Source organism: Myotis brandtii, unplaced genomic scaffold (assembly GCF_000412655.1).
Source record: "Myotis brandtii unplaced genomic scaffold, ASM41265v1 scaffold216, whole genome shotgun sequence".
NCBI lineage: Eukaryota > Metazoa > Chordata > Mammalia > Chiroptera > Vespertilionidae > Myotis > Myotis brandtii.
Genome location: NW_005358092.1, coordinates 1506261 through 1511806, shown reverse-complemented (window position 1 = coordinate 1511806; position 5546 = coordinate 1506261).

The following is a 5546-nucleotide window of genomic DNA, read 5'->3' as shown; positions in this document are numbered from 1 at the left end:
AGGCTTTAAGCAATAAAAAATAAATAAATAAATAATAAATAAATAAATAAATATAACTTAAATGTTCAAAAAAAAAGAAAAGAAAACACAGATGTGAGAAGACAATGGAAGGAAGAATCTGTAGGGCAAAAAACTATGGTTATAAACCTAGAAGACTAGGAAATGGGGGTGCCTGTGATGAAAATAGAGTCATGAGCAGAGCTAGTTCGATGGAGAAGATGGCACATTCACTTTAAAACATAATTATTTAAAGTGACTGGAAGATATAAATGGAATTGATCAGCAGATATTTGGATATGAAGGGTCAGGCTACAGATGGTATTTGGGAACAATCTGTATGAAGATGAATTAAAGCAGTGAGAGATGAAGAGATAAGAAAGGACACCAACACTGTCTGGGTGGCTCTGTTGGTTGGAGTGTTGTCTCATACACCAAAAAGTTGCGAGTTTGATTCTAGGTCATGGCACATACCTAGGTTGTGGGTTTGATCCCCGTTGGGGCTGTACAGGACGCAACCCATCAATGTTTCTCACATCAATGTTTCTCTCTCTAAAATCTTACCTAATAATAGACAAACATGTAAATTAACCGTCCATCAGCTACGCTCATCAGCCAATCAGGAGAGTATGGAAATTAACCCAACAAAGATGGCGGTTAATTTGCATACATAGGGGCGAAGCCGCGGATTGAAGACTGAAGGCTCTGGCCCGAGCGAAGGCCTGGGTCTCGGGTGCCGGAGGAAAACTGGTGCTGGCAGCCAGGGGAAGGGAAGCCTATTGCACAAATCTCTTCATGCAATGGGCCTCTAGTCAATAATAATAATTTAAAAACATATCCTGCAATTAGGATATATATATAAAAGACAACCATGATTTTAAATAGGTCACAAACGTCATTTTCTCCAAACAGTATAGAAAGCAATGGAAAGGAAATCATGAGGCAAAGCACGTGGTCAAACCCTTCCTTCTGAGCCATGACCATGAGCCTTGAGGCTAGAGAAAGGGGAGACAGGTATGAAAAAGCAGGGACAGTGAGTCCTGGCCAAAACTGGGGCATTGTTTCAGTTTAATTCAGTGCAGGACGGGAGGGGGCAGGGCAGTCCTTCTGAGTCCCTCAGAAGCCTAAAGCGGTTTTACTTTTTTGCCTTCTCTTGCTGGAAGCCCTCAGCCAGGCACATGTTAAGTTCTTACAGGCCCTAAGCACTGAAAACATAGAGGGAAAATTCCCCAACCACACAAGACACAAAGTACGTGTATGCTGAAATCAAAACAGCCTTTTTACATATTTTTATTGCCAAATCAGGTCTTCTGTGAGTTATTTTTATTTCTGTGCCTCTGTTTCGCCAATGCTCCAAATGAGAGCCTCATCTGTCTTCTAGAAAACCCAGCACTGCCATTCGCATGTGGCCCCATTTCTCTCATTTTTCTTAAAAGTTTGCAGCTTTTTGCTTAGCTCTTCCCTGTTGGCTTCATGCCCTCATTACTGGGTCAGGCTTGGCGGGCTCTGTATTTCAATCCAATGCCATTAGTGCTCGCTGCATCCCTGAGCAATCTCAGTATGTGGGGCATGACACCAGGCCCGTGTCTTCGCAGATGTCACCTGCATTCTTTGTCATAGATGAGCTGCCACCCTGCGGCCCCAGCTCTGTCTTGCTTAGGGCAACTGCCCACTGCTCAACCCACTTCCTGCCATCTCTGCAGCAGGACTGAGCACCGGCCCCTGTAGCCCAGGAGGCATCTGTCTTTCAACTGCCTGATGACATCACTTGGTCTCACCCGCTCCTCAGGAAAGTTTTCCACTTTCGATTCAATGCTCCAGATGAACTCTCCCAATAGCACAAGTCCTATGTCAGGCTTAATTCTTTCAGGTCGGGACAGGCTGTTTCTATAAATGCTGATGATCTTATTTCAGCAACATTTATTAAGTGCAGTTTGTAAGCAAAACTTAGAAAGCCGGAACACCATGGGAATGTCTAGATATATATTTAGAAATCATAAAATAGATAGAACAATAAAGATTTAATTTAAAAAAACAAAAACAAAAAAAAAAACTTAGAAAGCCACGGGCTTATGGGAAAGTCTAGATATATATTTAGAAATCATAAAATAGATCATTTTCCAGCTAGCTTCTTCAGGGAAAGCAATAGCATAGCAGAGAAAGTCCAAACTAAGGATTCAAAACCCAACTCTGCAACTAATGGGCTCTGGAACTAGTGATGGGGCCTTTCACCTGAAAATAAGGGTGTTGGACTAGATTTTTCCTTTAAGTTACACCATGCTGGGGTTTTTTGTGTTTTTTTAAATTGCTACTTTCTTATATGATATGGCTCAGCAATTTAGAACTCTCAAGTTACTATTTGCCATTGGTGTTTGAGATGTTAATAATGGAAACTCTGCCCGGCTGGCATGGCTCAGTGGCTGAGCATCGACCTATGAACTAGAAGGTCATGCTTGATTCCCGGCTGAGATCTGTGATAGTGAGTTGAGTTCAAAGGCTGCTGTCCTGGGAGGTGGTCTGGTAATCACACAGAATAAGGAGTTGGGGTCAATTTTGAGAACAAATCTGAGATACTCTGTCATAATAGGGACAAGTTGGATAAAGAAGGTGAAACATAAAAGAGATTAGGAGATTTTTTTTAGAGAGAGGAAAATGAGTTACATTTTTAGATTTGAAATGCCTGAAGATGTCCTTTGGGATGAACAAATACAGAAACATGACTGTAATTCAATTTAGAAATAAAGCTTGAGATACTAACATTGGCTAAGATCACTCAAAATAAGTGAATAAAATAAGAGGAAAGAATATATTCTAGTCAGTGGTCGGCAAACTCATTAGTCAACAGAGCCAAATATCAACAGTACTTCTTCAAAATAGACTCGCCCAGGCCGAAAACCGACTTCTGCGCATGGGCCACGAAGTTTCAATCGCACTGTACACATGCCCGAACGTGGCATTTTGTGGAAGAGCCACACTCAAGGGGCTAAAGAGCTGCACGTGGCTCGCGAGCCACAGTTTGCCTACCACTGTTCTAGGTAATAAATTCAAAAGAGAAGGGTCAGCAAAGAGATGACAGACCTAAACTTGAGAAAAATCAAAAAAAAGGAACGGATCAAAGGCATGGAGCTTTTTTCAACCAATGAAATATAACAGAGAGAAAACTATACAAACCCTACTCGGGGATGGCATGACTAGAACGTGAGCTCTTCAAGGCAGTGGGCAGGCGGGCTGCCACCTTGCAGACACACACAGAATCTAGCCACACAATGCGGCCTTGCTGGACACTCTGAAGGGACGGGCTTCCATCAGTTTATCATGGCTGAGAATGTGGCCCTCCAGACTCACAGTCAAAAATGCAGTAGTCACAGTCCTCTGAACAGAGCTCACACCTGACATGTTGGGAAAGTCAGAAGACACTTACTAGGTCTGTGTTGAGGACAACAAGGCAGGTGGCAGGGGACTGCCTTCTCTTTCCTATTGGCCTACCTTCATTACACCCACTCCACAAGGCCAGTTCTGAAAATCTTTCTCAAAACACTAGTTGGCAGAATCCTTCCCTCTAAGTCGCACAGTATTTATTGTCATAATTCTCTTTTTACTCCTGTTGCTTGCCGATCATGCTCTGTTCCCTCCATTATTATTCATGCTTCGTGCCCTACTCTAATTCTCCAACCAGAATATGAGCCTATCCCACTCAGTATCTGGCATATGCACAAGCATAAACTCAGATGTGTGTTGAAATGAATGATTTCCTGGATTTTACATCCTGTGAAGCTTAGACAATGCAGCCTAGAGTCTCTGACTTCCCAGTGGGGTTTCAGGCCGAGCATGACAGACCCCCAGAGTGAGGAAAACAATTCAAACACATTCTGTGCTTGGAAAATTAGAACATAGTACTTGCCTTGGTTCTGGGGATATTATTGACTCTGTCATTCATCATATATCACATCCCTATCAGGTACTTAAATGTCCTGAGTTTGTTAGCAAAATTAGGAGACTAAATCACTTTTTAGGTTGAGACCAAATAAAAGAAGTTACAGAAAGAAAGGAAAGGAGGAGGAGGGGTTAAGAGGGAGCTGGATCTCAGACCACCACACACATAGCACTGCACAAGAATGGTCCAAAGCATGGCTGTCATCTTTGGCCTGGATTCTTGGACTTCTTTCTTACCAGGACTATTGCTGGATGTTCTATAAACAGGAGGGAGGCTCAGGGCTTCCACAGTTCTGCTGCTTTAATAACAGCATATAAATGGGAGAACAAGTCTTGCCCAGCTAAAGCAATTCCTGTTTAACTACATTTATTAAAGCAGATACACATTTGGGGCCTTTCAAATGACTTAGTGTGGCAACCTATTGTTTCATCTTAGCTCTGGAAAATGTATAGTAGAAAAAAACCCAAACATTTAATTAAATAGAGAAAGTAAGGCCAATGGATACCAAAATATTCCCTATATTGCAGACTAAGTTATTACTGGAAATGTGGCTTATGCCTGTGGAAGTCTGGGATTCCTACACCTGTCCCCAGGATGAGGGAGCCGTTCCCATGCTGTCCAGGGAGGGCTGGCCTGCAAAGGGCCTCTCCCGGCCAGGCCCTGGCAAAACCTGCAGTGTGGAGGAGCCCTGCAGAGCATGCTGTCCCACCCAGGAGCCAGCCAGCAGGGAAGGACAAGAGAGGGCTGGGCTGCTCCTTCCCACCTCTGTCACCCATTAGCACCAGAGTGGGCATTGAAAGGCTTTCACATTGCACTTCCTCCACCAAGAATGCAACATCATGAGTGAGAAGGGTCCTCATCAAAACATATAATATGCAGGTTTCATAAGTAAAGTGCAAGTTACACTACAAACTTACAGCTTAAATTCTATGCACAACCAGCCTCTTTTACTTTGTAGTAAAAGATGGAAGTAGGGACAGGTTCTAAGGTTCCCAATGACCAAGACTGCTGGGTCATTCTGAACCAATGGGTATATGGATATATATAAAGCATAATATGCTAATTAGACCTGAAGACCTTCTGGACGAAGCCAGGGCTGTAAAGGAAGCCCAGGTCCTGGATGCCTACCAGCGGCCAGAGGGAAGCCCAGGTTCTGGGTGCCAGAGGGAAGCCGGTGCTGGCAGCTGGAGGAAGGAAGGCCTACTCTTGCACAAATTTCATGCATCGGGCCTCTAATATATATATATCCTATATAGTAAAAGTGAAACATGCAAATTAACAGTCCCTCCACTATGCTCAAGCCATGCCCACAAGCCACGCCCATCAGCCAATCAGGAGTGAGTATGCAAATTAAACCAACTAACATGGCGGAGGCCACTGAGCTGGAGCGAGCAGGAAGTTTGGGTTGCACCTGGCGATGGAGGAAGCCAAGCTTCCCGCCTGCCCTGGCCGGCCTGGGCTCTGCTCAAGGCTACAAAGTTTCAATTATAGAAGACAAATAAATCCCAGAAAAAAAAGAAAAAAGAAAAAAAGGAGAGGCTGGGAGCTTGGGTTGCCAGGGGGCATGGACAGCCTGAAAACAGCCCTCAGCCCCTCACCCAGGCTGGCCAGGCAC